This window comes from Pan paniscus, chromosome 9, assembly GCF_029289425.2.
Source record: "Pan paniscus chromosome 9, NHGRI_mPanPan1-v2.0_pri, whole genome shotgun sequence".
Classification (NCBI taxonomy): domain Eukaryota; kingdom Metazoa; phylum Chordata; class Mammalia; order Primates; family Hominidae; genus Pan; species Pan paniscus.
In genome coordinates, this window is record NC_073258.2 from 15,403,870 (window position 1) to 15,427,591 (window position 23,722).

General features: G+C 43.4%; 1 long non-coding RNA gene across 2 annotated transcripts in view; it reads right to left on the reverse strand.

Moving 5' to 3' along the window:
- The window catches only part of LOC117974853 (uncharacterized), a 78,797-nt gene that overhangs the window by 28,457 nt on the left and 26,618 nt on the right, over positions 1-23,722 (reverse strand). The window contains exon 3 of one of the 2 annotated variants that reach the window (XR_004665003.3): positions 14,763-22,100. The exons of the other annotated variant lie outside the window; for it this stretch is intronic. This is a non-coding gene — a long non-coding RNA (uncharacterized LOC117974853). Of the gene's footprint in view, positions 1-14,762; positions 22,101-23,722 lie in introns of those variants that run through there. 2 annotated transcript variants of the gene reach the window in all.

The following is a 23,722-nucleotide window of genomic DNA, read 5'->3' on the forward strand; positions in this document are numbered from 1 at the left end:
TGATTTGTGCTTTTTGTGCCCTGTTTAAGAAATAATTACAGGCCAAGGAGGGAGGATTGCTTGAGTCCAGAAGTTTGAGACCAGCCTGGGTAACATAATGAAACCTTGTCTCTACAAAAAAACAAAAACAAAAAAACAAAACTAAAATTAGCCAAGTGTGGTGGCGCATGCCTGTAGTCCAAACTACTCAGGAGGCTGAGGCAAGAGGATGGCTTGAGCCCAGGTGATTGAGGCTGCAGTGAGCTGAGATCACGCCACTGCACTCCAGCCTGGGCGACAGAGTGAGACTCTGTTACAAAACAAGGCAAGGCAAGGCAAGGCAAGTCAGGGCAGGGCAGGGCAGGGCAGGGCAAGGCAGGGCAAGGCAAGGCAGAAGGAAGGAAATTCTTTTATGCTGTCTTCTAAAAGTTTAATAGCTGTAGCTCCTTCATTTAGGTCTACAATCAATTCAAATATTTGTATATGATATGAAATAAGACTTGAGGCTATATACATACATATATATGATACATACATGTATATGATGTATATATAAATGAGTGTATATATATAATGGATATATATATATCCAGTTTTTCTAACACCATTTTTTGAAAAGACTATCTTTTCCCCATTAAATTACTTTGGCACCATTGTTGAAAATCAATTGACCATATAAGTATTGGTGCATTTTAAAGCTTTTATTTTGTTCCATTGATCTTATATGGTCTATCTTTATGCCAGTAACACACTGTTGTGATTATTGTATCTTAGTGGTAAGTCTTGAATTCAGGTAGTTTAAGTCCTTCCAAACTTGTTTTCCTTTCTTAAGAGTGTTCTTGCTATTCTAGGTCCTTTGCCTTCTCGAACAAATTTTAGAATATATTTGTCAATTATTTTTTAAATTAAGTTTTAAACATAAATACTTTTAATTGCCTGGCATTTTAACGTCCAACTTGAGACCTTGTAAAAAAAATTGTGGTACAATACACATAACATAAAATTTACCATCTTGACCATTTTTAAGTGGCATTAAGTACATTCACATTGTGCAACCATCACCACCATCCATCCACAGAAATCTTTTTATCTTGCAAAACTAAAACTTTATAAACATTAAACAATAACTTTCCATTCTACCAGCCCCTGGCAACCAGCATTCTACTTTCTGTCTCTGAGTTTGATTACTCTAAGTGTCTCATAAAAGTAGAATTATGCAGTATTTGTCCTTTTGTGACTAGTTCACTCAACATAATATCTTCAAGGTCCATCCATGTTGTCAGAATTTTCTTTCTTTTTTAAGTAAATATTCCATTGTATTCCACATATGTATGTATATATGTGTTTGAGACAGGGTCTTGCTCTGTCACCCAGGCTGGAGTGCAGTGGCACAATCACAGCTCACTGCAGCCTCAACCTCCTGTGCTCCGGTGATCTCCCACCTCAGCCTCCTAGTAGCTGGGACCATAGGTGTGCACCACCACACTCAGCTAATTGTTGTATTTTTTCTAGAGACGGGGTTTCACCATGTTGCCCAGGCTGGTCTTTAACTCCTGGGCTCGAGTGATCCTCCCACCTCAGCCTCCCAAAGTGCTGGGTTTACAGGCAGGAACCATTGCACCCAGCCCCATGGTATTTATATACTATACTTTATTTATCCATCAGTAGACACTTGGGTTGCTTCTGTCATTTTCTTTCTTAAAAAGTATTTTGGAGACTATCATAAATAAAAATTTTTTAAAACTCCATTTTGAATTGTTCATTGCAAATATATAGAAATTCAATTGACTTTGGCATATTGACCTTGTGTCCTTTAACCTTGCTAAACTCACATATTGTTCCAGTAGCTTTTTTTAAACCATTATATGACCTTGTCATCTGCAAATTTAGACAGTTTACTTTTCCCTTCCCAATATGTATGCCTTTTATTGCTTTTTTAAAAATCTTTTTAAAAATATTGAACTGACTGGGACCTTCGTACAAAATTCAGTGTTAGTAGTGAAAGTGGGTATTCATGCCGTCCTTGTTTCTAATCTTAGGAGGAAAGAATTCATTTCTTCACAATTAAGTATGATTTAAATGGTGGATTTTATAGCATGAGAACAGTTATAATAGTAGCTTTAAAATCCTTGGTGGATAATTCCAACATCTGGGTCATCTTGGAGTGAATCTCTGATATCTTTTCCCTTGAGAATGGGTCCCACTTTTCCAGTTCTTCATACGTCGAATAAGTTTGGATTGTACACATTATAAACGTTAAGTTGTGGAGGCCCTACATTCTGATAAGAGAACACCTTTTCTCTAATAGGTGTTGTTTATTTTGTTTTAGCAGGCATTTTTTTGTGATTGAACTCTAACTTCAAACTCTGTTTCTCAGGTGGCAGGTCCAGTCTCTAAATTTAGACTCTTTTGTCTCTGGCTGAGATGCTTTTGTTTTTGCTGTGTGTGTCCGTGGTTTGGGATCAGCCACAGACAGGAGCAGAAAGAATTTGGGAATTCCCTCTTTGGCTCTTTCTCTTCCAGAACTCTTTCTTCTCTCTTTTGGCAGTTATAGTTGCCCTGAACTCAACCTTCCATTTTCATAGTCCAAAAAGATGGCTGTTTTTCCACCAGCACCACACCTGGTTTGCACAATGGCTGCACCTGCCTCCAAGCTAAAAACAGCAAAAATGGGTGCTCACTTCCTGTAACATCTTTTCTTTATTGCGTGGACTTCCCACCAGAATCTGCCTGCTCTGTCCACTTTCCATTGTTTTCAGGTAGCTGCATTTTGTATTATGTCCACCTAGAAAAACCACATCCAGTCATTCCTGGAAGCAGAAGTCTGGTATGACGTGTTAAGGACAAATATTAAGATGCCTCTCTCCCTCTCTTTTTTTTTTTTTTGCAGTATTTAGATGCTTTTTTGTTGTTGCAGGTTTTCAGCTCCGGCATGGGCTTCCCTATTCTGCTGTGAAATTAATATGACATCTAGTGGCTTGGTAAAGAAGATCTGGACTGATTTTAATGGACACATCTGGATTTGGGGCTTCTTAGGTGTGGAGGCGGAGACAGGGGCCAGTGGTTACCATTACGTTTCAATGGTTGGTTTTTAAGAAATATTTGTTGGAAAACAAAAACTGACACACATAAAGACCTTGAATTCAATCTACTCCTTAATAGTCAGGAAAGAAAGAAGAAGGGAGGGAAAGAAAATGGAAAAGAAAATAGGAAAGAAGGGTAAAAAAAGAGAAAAGGGGCGGGATGTTGTGGCTCATGCCTGTAATCCCAGCACTTTGGAAGGCTGAGGTGGGAGGATCACTTGAGCCCAGGAGTTTGAGACAAGCCTGGGCAACACAGGAAGATGACCCCATCCCTAAAAACAGTTTTAAAAATTAGCTGGCATGGTGGTGTGCATCTGTAGTCCCAGCTACTCGGGAGGCTCAGGTGGGAGGATCACCTGAGCCCGGGAGTTCAAGGCTGTAGTGAGCCGTGATCACGCCACTGGACTCCAGCCTGGGTGACAAGAAATGAGAGGAAGAGAAGACAGAAGGCAGGAGGAGAAGGAGAGCTAGGATGATGTGGGCAAAGGGCGTTCAGGGAAGAGGAAGCAAAGCTAAGGGCCTAGAAATATGAAATAACCTGACAGATCCAGAAACAGGAAGTGGTCGGAAATATGGCTTATAAAGTGGTCTGGGCCTGCGCGAGAGCTCTCATGGCGTGGGGTGGAATCCACATTCTGTACAATGGGCACGGGGCAGCCCTTCGAGGGCATCACCATCAAGGGAGTGCCCTGGATCCTCCGTGCTCATGTCCACTCCTTGCCTCTCCCCTCCTCTGCAGTGCAAGGAAACTCAGCCCTGTTGCCGGTCTTCTCCAGGTGCTGAATCAGCTGCCTTTCAGCTGAGAGTGGCCAGTGGAAGGTTCTGGTAGGAAACAGGATGGGAAGAAGGGAGAAGTCAGGGTCTCGTCCCGTCTCTCTCCATCTCAGGTGGCATATCCAGCAGTGGCTCTTTTTCCTTCATAGCTCCAGCTCCTGCCAGAGGGACCCTCACAGGTTCTGGCTCCTGCCAGTGATCTGGCTGGGGATCGGGGAACAGCACCTTACCCCTTCACTCCTTCATCCTAAGAATGGCAGTGACTTTGTATTCCTGAGAATCTTGGGATTTCTCTTCCCAGCACCTCCACCAATTCCCTGCATCAGATTCCCTTTGTTGTATCTACTTGGAGTGGTGTCTATCTTCCTAGTTAGCCCCTGAATAATATCGGGGGGACACTGGCCCCCCCCTGCTCTGGTTTCCACACAGAGGGCTTTTTCTCTAAATCCTCCTGGCGTCTTGCTCTGCTCCTTAATCCTCCCGATGGAAGTGTGCTGAGTTAGCTAACTAGTGGGTGACAGCAGTCGGCCCACACTCTCATTTGCGTGGATCTCTCCTGGTGGAACTGGGGAGTGCATTTTAGCACGCTCATCATTGCCAAGCTCTGTCCTCCAGAGTAGTCTGTTCTGTAATGCAGGTGATATTTTAATCTCCATCTGTCTGACTCCCTGAGTCTGAATTGGTTCCCAAGGCTGGGACAAGGAGTCCTATTTTTTTGTTTGTTTGTTTTTTTGTTTTTTTTCTTTCTCAAACTCCAATAGCAAGGAAGTGGAAAAAAGATTAGACTTTTGGCCGGGCGCGATGGCTCACACCTGTAATCCCAGCACTTTGGGAGGCCAAGGCAGGCGGATCACGAGGTCAGGAGATCGAGACCATCCTAGCTAACATGGTGAAACCCCGTCTCTACTAAAAATACAAAAAAATTAGCCGGGCGTGGTGGCGGGCGCCTGTGGTCCCAGCTACTCGGGAGGCTGAGGCAGGAGAATGGTGTGAACCTGGGAGGTGGAGCTTGCAGTGAGCCGAGATTGCGCCACTGCACTCCAACCTGGGGACAGAGCGAGACTCTGTCTCAAAAAAAAAAAATTAGACTTTCAATACCACTACATTATAGCCAAGAGAAACCGATTCCCCTCAGCCTGGCATATTAGGGAGAACCTTACCTGCAACTCCTCTCCCCACATATTCTCCTAAACTTAGACTCTTCAGGAACCACTGAGACTCTGTCATAGCCCTGACGTGCAATGTCAGGAGCAGGGAATAACGAGGCCAGCTTCAGAGTGTGGGAGATGGTGGCACAGGCCCCACCCTCACAAATGTCCACAGCTCAGCGTAATACTCTGTTCGCTGTCTTGAAACTCTCACTGTTTTTAAGAAGTTGTCCCACATTTTCATTTTTTCACCAGGCCCCTGCGACTATGTGGCTTTTCCTGGTACTCCCTCCCTCTTGGGCGCCCAAGCTCCTTGGATTGTTAAGGCGGGCGGTGCTGCCCAAAGCATCCTCCCCAGGACTTCTCGATATGGACAGCAGAGGGCAGCAAACTGCTATTTGAGGGCTCCTCACCCAGGACGACCCAGGTGTTTGAAGCTGGCTTTATCCACGTGGGGTGAGAGGGGTGGGAGGAGGGTGGTATTCGTTGTTTGCGTGTTTTTAATAATTGAAAACCAGAAACCCGACACTCTGAGCACCACTTCAGGTGATGTGCTGTGTGGCATTTTCTACCCTTGTGAAGTCCAACCATCCATTCTGAAACAGAGCAGTTCCTTTGACCTTGACAGTACAGTAAGTGAACGTTGTCCTTAGGTTCTTGGAACTACAACTTAAAGGGAAACCAATTTTACTACAGGCTAATGGCTATAAACTAGAGTTGAGTTCCTACAGTATATTTCAGGTCACAAAAACATCAGCAAACTTCTAGGTAAAGACTCAAAACACTTCTAATACTAAACACTGAAATAAATGTGAGCTATACATGCATTTGATGAATAAAAACAAGATCATTATTTACTTAGTAATTCCAGTTCAGGGTAATGAGTGCTCGGAGCCCCTCCTGGCAGCTCAGGGCACAAGGTGGGACCCAGCCCTGGATAGGATGCCATTCCCTCACAGGGCGCACTCACCCACACCCACGCTCGCTCCGACTGGGACCATGTAGACACACCAGTTCTCCTAATGTGCACGTCGCTGGGATGTGGGAGGAAGTGGTAGTGCCTGGAGAAAACCTACACAGACATGGAGAGAGAGTGCAGACTCCACACAGACTGTGGCCCCAGAAGGCATGGATTTTTTTTTTTTCTTATCCATGTTCTAATGAAATGGTGTAGGCTGGGTAATGTAGTGAGACCCCCATCTCCACAAAAAATTTAAAAATTAGCTGGGCATGGTGGTGTGTACCTGTGATCCCAGCTACTCAAGAGGCCGAGGTGGAAGGATCTCTTGAGCCCAGGAGGTTGAGCCAGGATTGTGTCACTGCACTCCAGCCTGGGTGACAGAGCAAGACCCTGTCTCAAAAAAACAAAAACATGACATTATTTGAGGACCTGCTGTGCAAGCTAGTGGCCAGCATGTGCAGTGCCGCATGCCCCACGCTGCCCCTGATAATATCTAGATCGACTACAAAGAGTCTTCCAGGGGGTCTTCCCTGCATGGGGTCTTCCATATATCACCTCTAATCCTTACGGTACCTTAACAAAGTCTGTATTTTTATCTGCATTTTCCTGATGAGGAAACGGACTCAAAAATGTACTTGATGTAACTTGTCCTAGGTCATACAACTGTGAAGTAGAAAAAGCTGGATTCAAATCCAGGTTTTACCTAGTCCACCTAGTGTCTAAAAGGTATGCTCCTTCTACAAGTCCAATGTGCCTCTGTGATGCATAAAAGGGACAATGACATTTTGTCTTGCCTTTACTTTGTAGGGTGAAATTCTTGTCTGAAATAACAATCCCTAGGGCGGTGCCCCAGCCCTCTCCAAGGCACAGTGGACACCTGTAAACAGAAAAGCTCTCATGTACCAAATGCCTGTGATCTGGGATTGCATCTGTCATCAGCCAAAACAATGAGAGAAAAATGTATTAAAATCTTTTTGTTGTTGTTGTTATAATAATCCAACGGCCCATGCTACTCTCTCCTAAAGCCTCAAGTTCTCAGGAAAAGCTCATCATTGATTTGAGCCTAATGAAAACCGTCTTTGGTGAGCATGCTTCCACATTCCCAACCAGCTTGTAACAGTTCTATAGAAATGTGTTAAATTCGGAAGCTACTTAGAAGGCTTCCTAGCCTCCTAAGGCATCCCCAAAGCATGTCAATATCAAAATAAGACAGAGCTGACATTTTTCCTATTAGAAATGTTGTAGTCCTGGAATCGCAAACTCAAATGCACACCAGGGTCAGGCAAAACTTACAAATGCACGAAGCAGATCTGCTGTAACAGGCAGTATGTGCCTCACTGATGGGCATTCACAATGAAAACAAAAGTGCCGTGTGACTTAGCCCATCTGAGGGGTGAGGTTCATTGAGCCCATTATCTTTTGCTTTGCCTTAGTGGCTAGGGAATGCATGGCTGAACGACTATGGGTAGTGACAGTATGGGAAGGAGCGCTGTGTAGTGGCTAAGGCTGAGGGCTCTAGAATTACCCAGCAGGTTCAAATTCAGGTTCTATTACTGAGTAGCTGCGCATCTTTGGGCAATTTACTCCAGTTCTCTGAGACTCTATTTCTTTATCTGTGAAATGGCTTACCATGCAGTGTTGTGAAAAGTGAATGGGAAGGTGGATGCCAAGTGTTGACAGGACTCACACATGGAGGCTGTCATGCTATTCTCCTCCTCCAAAGTCGATCTGGAGTTTGGAAAGCAGGTATTCTGCTCCAGCAAAAGTTGCTGCCTTGTTTCATGTTTAAATACCTTCTCCTGTGTCATGCTTTACCTAAGCCCTTCAGCTGTTTTCAGAAGATAATTACACATTTTAAGTTCAACAACAATGAGTAAAATGGCCTCCTCTTTAGCCCTTTGGGCTGAGGAGAGGATCTCGCCTGGAGTCGCTGGTAGGAAGAGAAGACCCTCCTTTATCCCAGGGTGAAACTGCACATGGACTTTCTTGAATTTCACTGAGATAAACACCAGAGAAGCAAGTCCTGTTGCAATCCCCCAAAGCAACCTCTGTGAACCTGGGAAGGGGCACCTGCCAGATTCCCACAGTGTCAGAGTCCCCAAGAATGGGACCTCCTGCAGAAGCCCCCCCAAGGACAAAGCTGAACCCTTCCCTGCTGAGCTGGGCTTCAGCCAAGAGGCCTTTTAGCAAAGGATTACAGTTCCAGCTGGGATCAATTGACTCCCTGAGGGATGAGAGGCAAGTTTGTCTGGGAAAGGGCCTGAGTTGGCAAGATCTGGGATGCTGCAGGGGCTCCTGGAAGGGAGGAAAATTTCCCTCCTCCAGTGCTCCAAACACCTGGTTTGGGCGAAACTCTGCTCTTCAACACAACCTGTGTACCTCTTTTTCTCTACACCTAACAAGGAAAGAAAATCAAAGCGGTCATACTTCTGGCCATCCCAAACTCTGAATCCAAACTGGGGGTCTCCCACAAGACTCTATTTCTGTGGCCAGGACGCCCAATCCTGTCTGAAACTTCTTAGCATACAAAGTACAATGCACCTATTTTAAAACTTGGAGCCAGGTTTCAAAGGTGTTTTGTGTATTGTTTTACAATTAAACTATGAAGATCATCTATATTTCGTGGATGTAGATACAGGTGTTTGTGAACAGGAGTGGTAAGGCAGATTTATCAAAGTGATTATCACATTGAAATGTTAGAAGCTGCCTCCAATCCTTTTTGGAATGAGACTGGGTATGTAAATCAATAGGTAAATGCAAATTTAATTAAAATATGTGTCGATCAGTATCAACTGGCTCTAAGACAAGAGCTTTGAAAGGGGATTTATGCAGAAAAAGCCAAGTTGTAGGATCATAGGGAGCCAAGACATTGGTTTCTAGATTTGGAGGGGAGATACGTAAAGTACTGGGGTTGGGCCTTGAATGTATTCACTCTCAAACTATCATCATGAGTCCCTGTTGGTGGGTGGTCTGGGGAAGGCTGGAGAGCCTGATGAGGTCAAGTCCATGGTGGGAAGAGGGACTGAATTTCCCCTGAAGAGAGCCTGCTATTCTTAGCACAGAATGGGAGAACTTGAGCACTTCACCCTTGACTCTTCCCTTCCTGCTCTTTCTCCTTCAGCCTCTTTTCCTTCTGCCTCCCCACACCCTCTTTGAAGCTCCAAAGTGGAGTAAGTGGCATTCCATATATACCTTTTCTTCCTCAGAACTTTGCCAACAGGATGAGGAGCCACCTTCAAGTGGAAACTTGAAGTCCTTTTCTTCTGTCTCTTCCTTTAATCATGGCCCCTCCCTCCCACCTCTAATTGAATCATCCTTTCTCTCTTTAATAAATATTTTCAGAATTCCTATGCCATGAGTCCTCTTTTAAGCTTGGACCTGTCCACAGAAGAGCCAAACCTGAGAGTCCTTGGTGATTGGCAGGCACAGGTGAAGTCCCTTTTCTTCCCTAACGAGGAGTCTTGACCTCCTTAACATTTTCCTTCCCTTATTATTGACCTCACTTTAGGACTCACCAGTCACATCTCTTCCATACCACCCTGGGGCCTGCATATTTTCTTAAACCACAGAAGGGAACTGACATTTACTGACACTTAACTATATTGAACACTTACTATGTGCAGCCTCCCTGGAGGGCATTGCTGTCCCTACTTCTCATGGTACGGCATGCCGGGAAATATATATTAAAAGAAAAAGCAGTAATTAAAACAGAAATGGGAGAAGGGGCCCAGGCTCCCAGCTTTTGGCTCAGTTGCTCTTGTGGCATGAGAGAAAGTGTAGGCTTGGGGCTGAGTTCGCTGGGAGTCTATGGCTTGTCATGGCTGCGTTGTCAGCCTTTGCTTGTGGAGTTCCTCCACCTGAAGCCCAGGCTGCAGCACCTCTACACTCCACCCTCTATGATTCGATCCAACATGGAATGATGATCCCGAGTAATTTATAAGCTGACTCCACTGACATGGGCTCCAGCAAGTCCTGGCGGGTGTTTGCTGGTGCAGGGGGAGCAGCCCTTGCTGGTTGGCACAGAAACGGAACACCTGCAGGCCCCAGAACTGTCCCCAGCCCGCCCTCTCCTGCAATCTTGCACTGGATCTCACGTTCCAGCTCAGATGTGAGGGAGATCAGACATAAAATTCCAGGGGCTGAAAATTCCTCGCATAAGGACATCCCCCCCATCCTCCCTTCTAATTTCCAGTGAAGCAGAAATTTTAACTCCTCAGGGCAACTTTTCAAAGCTGAGTAACTTCAGATTACACACTTAAGTCCTGTTATTTGTTAACAGCATTTGAATGAGTAACTTGCTCCCATTGCTTTGAAAATATTTCTTTTAAATGGAGAAGCAGGAGCAATTAGAGATGAAAAGTACCTGTACAGTGCCTTCCAAGATGCCAGAGGCTATTCCGAACTGGCATTCCAAAGTGGGTAAAAATAACTTTCTTTAGGAAAACATAGAAGGAGGGTGACTTACAGGGGGAAGGAGCAAAGGGCATGTCTGAGCTGTAGGAAAGACCACTCTGTGCTTGTGTGTCAAGGACCTGTCCTCTGATGGCCAGTTTCAGATGCAGACAAGTGTTTCTTGCTACATTTGGATTTTCCAGGCTGCTAGAGAAACAGGCCTAGGCTTTTGGGATAGAACAGGGATGTCGACTAAATATATATATATATATACGTGTATATATATATACACACATATATACGTATATATATGTATACATATACATATGTGAATATATATACATATATGTATATACATATACATATGTGTATATATATACATATATGTATATATACATACACATATGTGTATATATATATACATATATATGTACATATATACTAATATTCTGAAAACATGGGGCCTTTTCCCACCCTGCTGTCTTTTATGGAAGGGTCATCTTCCCACAGCACACCCAGCAATCCCCACCCACTTCCCTAGTGCTAAGCTAAGCTATAGAAACTCTGGAAAAAATAGATGTTTCTACTTCTCAAAAGAAGATATATATGTGGCCAAGAAGAGTATGAAAAACTGCTCAATATCACTAATCATTAGAGAGATGCAAATCAAAACCACAATGAGATACTATCTCATACCAGTCAGAATGGCTATTATTAAAAAGTCAAAAACTAACAGATGCTGGTGAGGCTGCAGAGAAAAGGAAATCCCTATACCCTGCTGGTGGGAATGTAATTAGTTCATTAGAAAAATTAGTTCAGCCACTGTGGAAAGCAGTCTGGAGATTTCTCAAAGAATGTACAACAGAACAACCATTTGACCCAGCAATTCCATTACTGGGTATATACCCAAAGGAATATAAATCATGCTACCCCAAAAACACACGCACACATATGTTCATCACAGCACTATCCACAATAGTAAAGACATGGAATCAACCTAAATGCCTATCAGTGGTGGACTTGATAAAGAAAATGTGGTACATATTAACCATGGAATATTATGCATCCATAAAAAAGGATGAGATCATGTCTTTTGCAGCAACATGGATGGAGCTGGAGGTCATTATCCTAAACACATTACAGTGAACAGAAAACCAAATATCACATATTCTCCCTTATTAGTGGGAGTTAAACATTGAGTACCCATGGACACAAAAAAACGAAAAACAGACACCGGGGCCTACTTGAGGGTGGAGGATGGAAGGAGGGTGAAGGTGGAAAAACTACCTATCAAGTATTATGGTGATTACTGGGTGATGAAATAATCTGTACATTAAATCCCCACGATGCCAATTTACCCATGTAACAAACCTCCACATGTACCCTTGAGCCTAAAATAAAAGTTGGAAAAACCCCCAAAACAAGTAGGTAGTTTTGATGATGCCTCCAGGATGGACACTTCCGAGCACCCTGTAGTCTCTTGCACCCCAGAAGGGGACTGCAAAGCTGTCAATAAGAGGGAAGATGCTCCCTGCAGTCAAAAAATGAGGCCAGAGACCTGGAAGATTATTGAACACTGGGAACTCCACCAGGCTCTGAGCTCAGCTCAAAGAGGGTGTGTTATATAGATCAGTGGTTCTCCAAATGGGTTGCACAAGAAAATCACCTGGGGAGCTTTAAAAATCCTGATGTCAGGCCACACAATATCTACTCCAACGCCACCCCAGCCAAGGTCTATACTCAAGAAACCAGAATCTCTGGAGGTAGAACCCTAGGAGCAGTCATCGTCACAGTTCTCAGGTGATTCTAATGTGCAGCCAAGTTTGAGAACTAGTTGCGAATAGTTGAGAACTAGATGCAAAATGGTTGAGATGATTCAGAGACTCTGGGACCCACTCAGGGAACAGATGAATGTATAAATGAATGATTATTTCTTGCTTGGATTACAGCAAAAGACTTTTGGCTGGTCTTATTGCTTACTCCCCACCCCCTTTGTTTTGTCTCAGTCCGGCAACCAGAATGAATTTTTTTCTTTTTGAGACAGAGTCTCACTCTGTCACCGAGGCTATAATGCAGTGTGATCATGGCTCACCACAGCCTCGACCTCCTTGGGCTCAAATGATCCTCCCACCTCAGCCTCCCAAGTAGCTGGCGCTACAGGCGTGAGCCATCATGCCTGGCTAATTTTTGTATTTCTTTTTTTTTTTTTTGTAGAGATGGGGTTTTGCCATATTATAGAATTATTTTTTCAAGAATATAAGTCAGAGTGTGTCCCTGTTCACCTCAATACCCTCTATGGCTTTCCCACTAATTCAGAATAAGAGCTGGCATCTTCATAATGACCTACAAGGCCCTGTATGATTTACCTTTGAAGACTGCCCCAGGCCCATCTGCCCTCCCTCTGATATTATCTTTTACTACCACCCCCCTTCCCACCCTTTGTGCCCACGGTTCCAGCAATACTGGCATCCTTGCAGTTCCCTGCAGGTATTAGGTGCACTGCTGCCCCAGGGCTTTTGCACTTGCTATAATTCTGCTCTTTCCCTATATAGTCACCTGGCTTGTCCCTTACTTTTTTCAGGTCTTTGTTCAAATATTAACCTGCTCGCCTTACATTCATGCTCCTCCATGCCTACTCTGCTTATCAGGAGGTTTATTTTTGTGTATTTATCCTCTTTCTCCCTATCTAAGTGGATACTGGGGTCTGTACAGCATTTTTAGACCACTTACAGCTTGTGAAAAGTTGGGAATCCAAATTCCTGATTTCTCTCTTTAATTTCTGCCTGCAAGCCGGCCGACGCTTTCTAAACTCATCTCTTAACTTTAATTCCTTGTCAAATGCAGCCAATGGCAACATATTATCTAAACTCTTCCCCTAGACTAGGGGTCAGCAAATAGCCAACAGACCAAATCCAGAGTGCTACCTGTTTTTGTAAATAAAGTTTTTTTTGAACACAACCATGTTCATTTGTTTACATATTGTCTATGGCTGTTTTCATGCTACAATGGTAGTTGAGTAGTTGCAAAGGAGTCTGTCCAATAAAGCTGAAAATATTCATTATCTGGCTTTTTATGGAAAAGTTGGCTGGCCTCTGTGTTAAATGTATAAACTCAGTTGGCTCATGGTCTGCTTTCCAAGTTATCACCAGCCGTACTTCATTAAATTTTTTGCCACTGCATATCGTGGATTTCCATCTATCCAGCCTAACTGGTAAGCTAATGCCACATCTCTTAGATTTTTTTAAACTGTTGCAATATTTCATTCCTGCTGTTAGTCAGGATAATTGACAGCAGCTGCTACAATCAAAATCTCAGGGGTTTTGATCTCCAGGTAACCGGATGACTGTTTACTGCTCATGCAAAGTCAGAAGTCAGGTGGGCAACCATCCTCCATCTTGTAGCTGTAGTGTCTTGGAAGATGTGACCTCCAAGGTCACTGTAGCAAGTTAAGAGGGCGATGGAGGAAGAATATAATTCTCAACTGCCTTTCTTTTTATTGGCCAGAACTAGTTATAAGGCCCAGATCTAAATAGAAGAGGGACTGGGAAATTTAGAAGAGAACTTGAATGTTTGATGAGTTCTAGTCAGTCTCTGAAACACTGATCATTTACCTCCAAACAAGATGGGATCTTAACTCATTCCTGTAAGAGCCTCTTGGAGGATCCACATAGGATGGCCTTCCACAGCTCTTCCAGAGGGCCTGGAGGTCTTTCTTCATATACAGCTAAAGCAGGGGGTTTCTTTTCACTTGAGAGCTGCTAGTGCAGAAGAAAAAATAATTGAATGAAAGAATAAGGTTGTGAGTGAAGAAAGCAGGTTGGTGAAGAAAAGACCTGTGAGAAGGAAAGGGATACTTGAAGTCAAGAAAGGTAGCCATTGGGAGGCCTAGGCGGGTGGATCATCTGAGGTCAGGAGTTCGAGACCAGCCTGGCCAACATGGTGAAACCCTGTCTCTACTGTAAATATGAAAATTCACCAGGTGTGGTGGCAGGCGCCTGTTATCCCAGCTACTCGGGAGGCTGAGGCAGGAGAATCACTTGAACCGGGGAGGCAGAGGTTGCAGTGAACCGAGATCACGCCATGACACTCCAGCCTGGGGGACAAGAGCGAGACTTCGTCAAAAAAAAAAAAAAGAAGAAGGGTAGAGGAGGGTAGCCAAATGAGACCAAAGGTCTGCAGAAGCCTGTGAACTACCCTGCTTTTCAGAGCACAGGCACCATTTAAATCCAAGCTATCATTATGACTACAAAGCTATTTACTTATTTTAATACAGTATTATTTAATACAGTGAATCAAGCATTTTATGACTTGAAGTAACTTCAGAAATAAAGGTTGGCTTTCCCTGTCATTGAAGACAGGTTCAGAGTTCATTTCTGCTTAACAGATCAAGGTAGTAAATTACATTTTCTATCAGAAAGAAATGTTTAGAGAGCTCTAGGAGGAGGGCTGGGTCTTTGGCCTGAGCAACAGGAATTTGGGCTCAGTGCCCAGATCTCTCTCTCTCTCTCTTTCTTTCTTTTTTTTCTGTTTTCTTTTTTACCCTGTTCATGACCCTTAGAAGTCACAGAAACCTTCCTGGAACCTCAGTTTCTCTCTTTGAAACAATCACCACTTGCCTCCCTTGGCAAGTTGTATGATTAATAATGACACAGTGTTAGTAAAGTTTCTTTGAGGTCTTTGGATGAAAGACAACCTATAAACTTTGCTGAAGATTTACTGTTTTATTAAAGGAATAGCTGCATATAGTACTCCACTAATAAATGTTGACAAAGGTAAACATTCTTCACTCATCTTAGCAAGAGCAGGTTATTCATCTATTGCAAGTACAATGAGGGAGGGTGTGTTCCAAGGTCATAAAAATTTCTATTAATATTGTCCAGAAACATATTTTGGATCTATATCTACATTGTCACCTGGAGTTAAACTAATGGAGTCAGTCATCTAGACTTACATAATATTGAATAATGAACAAAACAAGCATGTGGCTTAGCTTTGTCCCTTGACTTGGGTATGTAAAGAGTAACAAGGATTGCTACTCAAAAAATTAAAACCAGAATTCTGGTAAAACAAGAAAAAGCTTCAAGATGAATATGGAGCCTTGTACCAGGATTGACTTTGCAGAGTATCCTGACAAATTAGACAGGAAGACATATGTTGGCCACATAGGAAGGTTCTAGAGAGATTTCAGATCTGCCATTAATTACTAATATCCAGGTTTCTCATCAACTTAGTGAATTTACAGGGGCTTGAAAGCACCCACATCTGTGGTACCTGGGAATTGTAGGTAAATTCTCTGGTTATGTGGAAAAAGCTGAGGAATATGAGTCTAGGAAACTGGTAGCTCTGTCATTAACTGTGCAATCTTGAACAAACTATTTTCTGGGCCTCAGATACCTTATCTGTAAAATGAAAGCATTGAACTAACAATAAAACTAACTATTTACTGAGCATATACTAAGTACTAAGCTCTTTGTTATATACTATATGTACTTTATCTTATTTAATTCTCTGAGGTAGGTGATATTACTTTCATTTAACAGATGAAACTGCGGCTCAGAGAGTTTGCAAAGTATTTTATGCATAGTCATTTATTTGATAAATATTTGCTAATCATCTTCTATATATCTTATGTCAAGAGGTAAGGGTAGACATTTAGCTCTCATCCTCAATGAACTCACAATAGGAGTCATCACTAGAAGATGGAAGCCTGAGTATGTGAGCTTAGCAGGTCTAAGTTCTTAGCCTTTTCATTGTACTGGATCAGAATACAAACACGCTGATGTTTCTTCCATCTAAATGAACAAGTGGCTTCTCTCAATCCCACTTTGCCCATCAGCTTCCACCCCATTTAGATGCTTCTCATTGCAGCACTCCTATAATGAGTTGTCTGTACTGCTTGTCTCCAATGCCTGTCCTCCTATTTTCTCTTAAACTCACCCCACTCAGGCTTTTGCCCCAACCAGGCACCCAAGTCTTATGGACATCAATGATCTTCACATGCTAAATCTAATGGGCAGCTCCCACTCCTCATCTTACTTGAGTATCAGTGGCATTTGACACAGTTGATCCCCCTTCTCCTTGCTATATTTTCTCTTCACTTGGCTTCTAGGACTTCCCCTTTCTCTTAGTTTCTTTCCTATCTCCTTGGCTGCTCTTTATCAGTTTTATTTGCTGGTGTTTCCTCTTCTCACAGATTCTGAGTGTTGTAATATTCCAGGACTCAGACCTTGGCGCTCTTCTTTGTCTACACTTACTCCCCTGGTGATAACACCCAGTTTAGAACTCTTTAATACCATCTTTATGCAGATGACTCCCAAACTTGTATCTTTGGCCCAAACCTCTCTCTCAGATTTCAAATGTAAGAAACCACTGCCACTTGCCATCTCCACTTGAACATAATAGACACCCAGCATCAGCATGTTCAAATGTGAACCCGTGATCTTTTCTCTGAAACCTGTTCTGCTTGCAGCCTTCTCCATCTCAGATGATTGCAACTTTACCTTCTAGTTCCTCAAACCCAAATCCTTGCATCATTCTTCACTGCTCTCTTGCTTACATACTCCATAGCCAATCCATTAGGAAACCCATTTGGCTTTATCTTCAAAATGTATTTAAAGACTGATCAATTCTCACCACTCCCACTGCTATCACCCTGGTCCAAGCCATCATTAACTCTTAGCTGGGCATCTACCCTGTGCTGGGCTTTGTGCCAGATGCCAGGAATGTAGATAAACAGGACACAGTCCCTGCCCACAGAGAGTACACAGTCTAGTGAGAAGACAGATATAAAACTTGATAATCATGATGCATTATGATAAGTGCTGTGGTAGAGTCGTGGAAGTTTAGAAGAGGGTATGTCATCTTTATATCCCTTTCAGCTCAGATGTTAAAGCTGCTCGCCTTAGTCCTGTATCTTTAAACTAAGCTGACCCACAATGTACTAGACACCTTAAAGCTAATTAAAACAAGTTGTGGGTTCCATTCACAAATACTGGACCCATTCATTTACAATACTTCAGTACCTGTCTTTCTACTTTTATTTTTGCCTTCTCTTCCTTATATCATGCTCATCCATGAACTTAGAGGTACAACTCAGAATTCTCCAGCATTGACGTTCAGTGTGTGTTTCCCAGGATGTGGCCTGCATTCACCCTTCTTCTCCTGGCAACTTTTAATAAATTGCCCACTGGACCCGCTCCAGCCCCAGGGACTCAGACCCAGTGGCCTGACTGGTGCTCAGTCTGTGGAAGATGACAATAGCAATATACCTTGATGACATCTCAAATTCCCATGGAATCAACCAGATTGGTGCTTAATTAAGAACAATTGGCCTTGGCACCCTCAGTATGAGAAATATCTAGGTATCCTTCTGTTCCATTTGATTTTCACTGCTTCCCCTTAATCCAAGCTCTCTCCTTGCCTTCATTCTCTCCCCCGACAATTAATTTGTACATGGTTTTCCATACACATCTTTTTAAAGTACTGCCTCAGCTACATCATTCTTCAGGCGAAAGTCTTCTGGGGTTTTTTATTGCCTACCAAATAAAATCCAAATTCATTACCAATCAAAGCCCTCCATACTTGGACTCAAACTTTCCCCATCTTATCTCCCAGCATACTTGTATATAGCCATGACCTATCTACTCATGGAGCCCATAACCTGCACACGCTTTCCCACCTTCTGCTTGTGCTTTCTCCACTGCCAGGCATGGTCTTCTCCCCTTCATTCACTGAGACAATATCTTCAAGGCCCAAGCTAACTTTCTCCTCCATCTTGCCCACTGTGGCCCACAAATCTCTGCCTACTCTGAAGTTATAGCCCTTTGGCCTATATTCACTAGCAATGAATCATGTCCGTCCCTCTTCATAACATCTATTGCAATGCAGTCCTTATTGTTTTATTTGTCTACTCTTACACTGCTATTGATCCTTTTGTCAGCTATGTCTTCTCCCTTGGACTATGTCATGAACCTGTGCAATGGGAAAGCACAGACTTTGGAGTGAGATATGGGTTTTATGCCAGCTGTCTTATTGATTAGATATGTGACTTTGAGCAAGCCACTTATCATGCAGCCTCAGCTTCCTCATCTATAAAATGGGGATAATAACTGTCTCATAAGACTGTCGTGAAAATTAGATAAGACAGCATGTGTGAAATTGCTTAAAGGTGCATGGTATATAGTGTTTTTTCCCTTTTTGTGTCCCGCATGGAGCTTTATACATAGCATGGCTTGAAAATCTATTGATTTAATTTTGAAACAATATGTCTATAATTACCTTGAATTGTGAACAATTAGAGAACACCCATTTCTGCCATACACATTAGTGCCATAAAACACCTGGAAATAATGGGTACATTGCATCCTTTTAAATGCATAACTGGATTTGCAAAAGGAAAAGAAAAAAGGAAGGAAATGCTCCATGTCCACAAATGGAGTGTGAGCTGACATAAGGAGTTGCAAGGAGTATCTGATACTTCGGCTGTCCTTGAGGGCAAGGTTGTCCGTTTGGGGTTTCATTGCTCATTCAGGAACAAGACATCAAACTGAGAAGCCTGCATAAGCCAATACCTTTTAAAGGCACATTTGGGGAAATTCTGCTTAGCTGTAAAGAGCTCTGGGTAGGAAAAAATGTTTTCCTTCTGAGAAATCATAGCAAGCATCCAATCGTAACTAAAGGATTATACCCACAGCAGGTATTATACCATAAGGGTTTGAGGTTAAAAAAATTTTTGGGGGGACAGGGTCTCACTCCATTGCCCAGGCTGGAGTGCAGTGGCATGATCATTGCTCACTGCAACCTCCTCCTCCTGGGCTCAAGCAATCCTCCTACCTCAACCTCCCGAATAGCTGGGACTACAAGCATGTGCCACCATGCCTGGCTAATTTTTGCATTTTTTCTAGAGACAGGGTTTTGCCATGTTGCCCAGGCTGGTGTTGAGCTCCTGGACTCAAGTGATCTGCCCACCTTGGCCTCCCAAGGTGTTGGGATTACAGGAGTGAGCCACCACACCCAGCGAGGTTCTAATTTATACTACTTGAGTGTGGGGGAGGTCATCCCCAATAATTCAACATAAGAAACAACTTGAGCTGATAACAAGGTTGGCAGAAGCAAATGCAAAAGCCTTTTTGAAGAGATACTCTTAAACCAAGCTGCACAGAAATTCCATAAACCTCACCGAACATCAACCCACATATGAAACACAGAAACAATCTCACAGGAAACAGCAGACATAAAAAAATAAGCAAAGCAGCAACCACAAAAGCAGCAGAATTACACCCCCAAGTTAGCAATATTTACTGCAGTGGCTGGACCCGGGTCCGTCTTCAAGGAGCATTCAATCAGACTGGGAAACAATTCATTAACAGTCTAAGGCAATACAGACAAAACCCAATTTAAGAATGGCCTGGGATCCACAAGGTAATTAGAATATGCTGTTCAGCAATCAGCATGTCATTTTCCTTAGAAAACAATGTTTTACCCAGTAGATCACAAAAGCTTTTGGAATTCACAAGTCAGAACCTGTTGAGGACACTGAGGCACAGTTTCCGGCACAAATTTGTGCTCCATAATCACTGGCTAAATGAATTCATAAATGAATGAATGAGGTAGCTAAATCTGACCCAAGTTCCAGTACTGCAGAACACGAGGCCAAGGAGTAAAGAGGAAGGAGGAGAAACAAATATTATTGTATTTCCAAGGCACAAGCCCAGCTGTCTGGAAAGCTTGTAAATAGATACAGTTTGCATCAGACACTCTTCCACCTGCCCACTGTAGATACTGGAGATTATCTCACTGATCCTAAACCCAGGAGTCACTGAGGCTGTCTACACCTAAATGCCCCCTGCTCGGAATGCCCATCTTCTCAGTGCTGGGATCTTAGCTCCATGTTTTTGGAAAGCAGATAGAGTGAGGATCAGGGTAAGATGCAAGATTTGAACATCCCTCAGAGATGTCTGCAACTCTAACAGATGCTTGTTTCCCCAAATGAGTCTCTAATTCATATGACAAAGTGAAATAAATGTATTCCAGCTATGTGGTCATGATGGACTAGGACTGAAAACCTTTGCCCAGGCTCACCTTCCTGAGGTTCATCCTTGGGGTCTTCATTCATTCACTCATTCCTTCAGCAAAGTTTATGGACTGCCTACTTTTGTTTCAAGCTCTGTCTACCTACTTCTGTTTCAGGCCCTGGAGAGGCAGGAGTGAACAAGACACTATAGCCATGCTCCCATGGAGTTTTCATTCTAGGCAAGTGGACAAATAATAATAAAAGAAAACACATAGACAGGATATATACAGGGTGACACATGCTACTTAAAAGAACAACAAAACAGGGAGAAGTGAGAGGCAGCAGCCTTCCCTTCCTCTCATTAAAAAAAAATCAAAGCATGGATTCCTTTTTATTGCTCCTCCCGTGTTTTTTGTTTGTTTGCTTGTTTGTTTTTTTTAGATGGAGTTTCGCTCTTGTTGCCCAGGCTGGAGTGCAATGGTGCGATCTTGGCTCGTTGCAACCTCTGCCTCCTGGGTTCAAGCGATTCTGCTGCCTCAGCCTCCGGAGTAGCTGGGATTACAGGTGCGTACCACAACGCCCAGCTAATTTTTTGTATTTTTAGTAGAGATGGGGTTTCACCATGTTGGCCAGGCTGGTCTCGAACTCCTGACCTCAGGTGATCCACCCACCTCAGCCTCGCAAAGTGCTGGGATTACAGGCTTCAGCCACCGCGCCCAGCTGCTCCTCCCATGTTTTTGTCTTCCCTACCACCTCTGATGAACCCACAGTTTTTTTTTTTTTTTTTAGTTGGTTGGTTGGTTGAAGCTTCTGTTTTTTTTGAGCTTCCTCTCTTGGTAGCTGAGTCTCTCCACTCAGGGGGGAAAGGAGTGAGTATATGGAGGTGTCGAAATATTTGTAGAAATGTCTTAACCTGCAATGATAACTGCCATCACACTATCTGATTCCTTAGTGGTTCACTCACACACACTCCAGCAAAGTTGTTTCTCTATGTGAGTTTTAAGGCTCTGCTTATCAGTGGACTCATCTTTGCCTCCCTATTAATTTCAGCATAGAAAAAGAAGTTTTCCCACATGTAACCTTTGGAAACAAAGGCAGAGCTTGAGCAGTGATCGAGGCAATGATTAAGCAGTCAGAAATAAAACGTGAGCTTGCATTCACCTCTGCCGGTGGCGGCCTGAGCTTCTTCCTATAGACTGTTGACAAAGAAACTTGAGAAGGCAAAAAAGCCTTTTCAATAGCAAGAGGACGCTGTGAAGTGCAGGGAGGACCATATTGTGTTGATGATGGATGAGTGGATCCCTCTCCACTGAGTGTGCCAGGCTGGAGCCCATCCATTAGAGAGAGCTTAATCTGCCCAGAGATCTCAGCAGCTCCGGCTGCTGAAAGAGAAGCCTCCTCTTCCTGCCTCCTCAGAGGGCTGTTCTCCTGAAGAAGCTACCTGGCGTCTGTGTAGTGTTCAGAAACTGCAGGAGTGATTGCTTCTCCTCCTCTCTGGCTGGCAGCCCTTGGGGTGCAAAGCGTGAATCCAACCTGGAGCTATCTTGCTGCAAGCTTCCCTGTTGTCCTGGTCACAAGAGTCCACAGTTGTTCTCAAAATCATGGAAGAAAAAGTCTTTTATACTTGAAAACTCATAGTGAGGAGAGCTTAAACTTTCTCCCCGTGCAGAAAAGAAAAAAATGGATCCTATTTTCAAATGGGTTTCCTCATAGAATCTTCTGATGTGTTAATTCCAGGTCTTGGTCTACAGCTTGAAAATAAAAATACCAACAAATCAGTGTCCCTTGTGAAGGACTTCTCTCCATCTATGCCATACCTCTGTCTGTCCCTGTCTCTGTCTCTGTTCTCTCTCTCACATGTCTCCTCCCCACCCGCCCTGTGTTTTGTTTTGCTTGTTTTGTTTTGAGACAGGCTCTCTGTCACCCAGGTGTTGTGCATTGGCTCTGTCACAGCTCACTGCAGCCGCCTCAACTTCCTGGGCTGAAGTGATCCTCCTGCCTCAGCCTCCCAAGTAGCTGGGACTACAGGTGTGTGCCACCACAGTCAGCTAATTTCTTCTATTTATTATTATTTTTTTTTTTGTAAAGACGGGGTCTCACTATGTTGCCTAAGCTGGTTTCAAACTCCTGGGCTCAAGCAATCCTCCCATCTCGGCCTCCCAAAGTGCTGGAACTACAGGCCTGAGCCACTGTGCCTGGCCTCCTCTCTGTGTTGAACTCACTGTAATTCTGCCCATTCGATTCCATGTATTGTCCCCCTCCTCTCTGCTCCCCCCATCCCTGCCCACACTTTCAACATCTCCCACTAGTGCCATCAGCCTCCTAACAAGCATTCATCTCTGTGCTTTTATATGTGTTTTTTTTTAAGTCTATCCTCCTCACTGTCTTGGCTTATTATTATGTTGGTCAGCAGCTCCTTATTACCTACAGTACAGGGTCCAAACATCTTAACATGACGTAGGCAACACCTATCTACTCGTTTCTTTCTGCTTCCTGCACATACTCTTCTCACAGCTGAAGCATTCTATTTAAAGGATCTCAAATGCTGAAGTGCAGTCTCCAGTTGTTGCACATGCTACGTCCTTTGCTCTTCTTTCTAGGTGAGCTCCCATTCAACCTTCAAGGCCCAGATTAGAAACTTTGGAACTTTGAGAAACACATTAGGCTTCTGATTGTGTTGCTATTGTAATATTGTATTGCTTATCTATTTCAACATAATGAATTGCATAAAAATTTAGTGGCTTAAAACAACAAACATTTATTAGCTCACAGTTTCTGTAGTCAGGAATCTGGGAGTGGTTTAGCTGGTGGTTCTGGCTTACAGTATCCCATGAGGTTGTAAGTGGAATAACAGCAGGAACTGCAGTCATCCAAAGGCTTGACTGGTACTAGAGGATCCACTTCTAAGCTCACTAATGTGGCTTAGCAAGAGACCTCAGTTCCTTGCTTGGCTGTTGACTGGAAGCCTCAGTTCCTTACCAATTGGGACTTTTCTCATGACAGGGCAGTCATCTTCCTCAGAGAGAGTGACCCAAGAGAGAGAGGCAGGAACCACCATGTCTTTCACGACCTAGATTTGGAAGTGCCAAGTCGTCACTTTTACCATATTCGATTGGTCCAACAAACAATGGGGTAGGAGACCACACAGCGTGAATACCAGGAGGCCAGGATCATCACTCAAAATTCATGAGACCCAGGCTCAAATTTTGGTTCCACCACTTATTTGCTGGCTGACCATAGGTAAGTTATTTAACCTCTCTGAGCCCTGATTTCCACATCTGTAAAATCTGAATGATAGGATTGACCTGACGGGGTTGACGTTGAACCTAAAAAGGTGATTTACCTTAAGCACTTGGCATGTAGTGGGCATTTA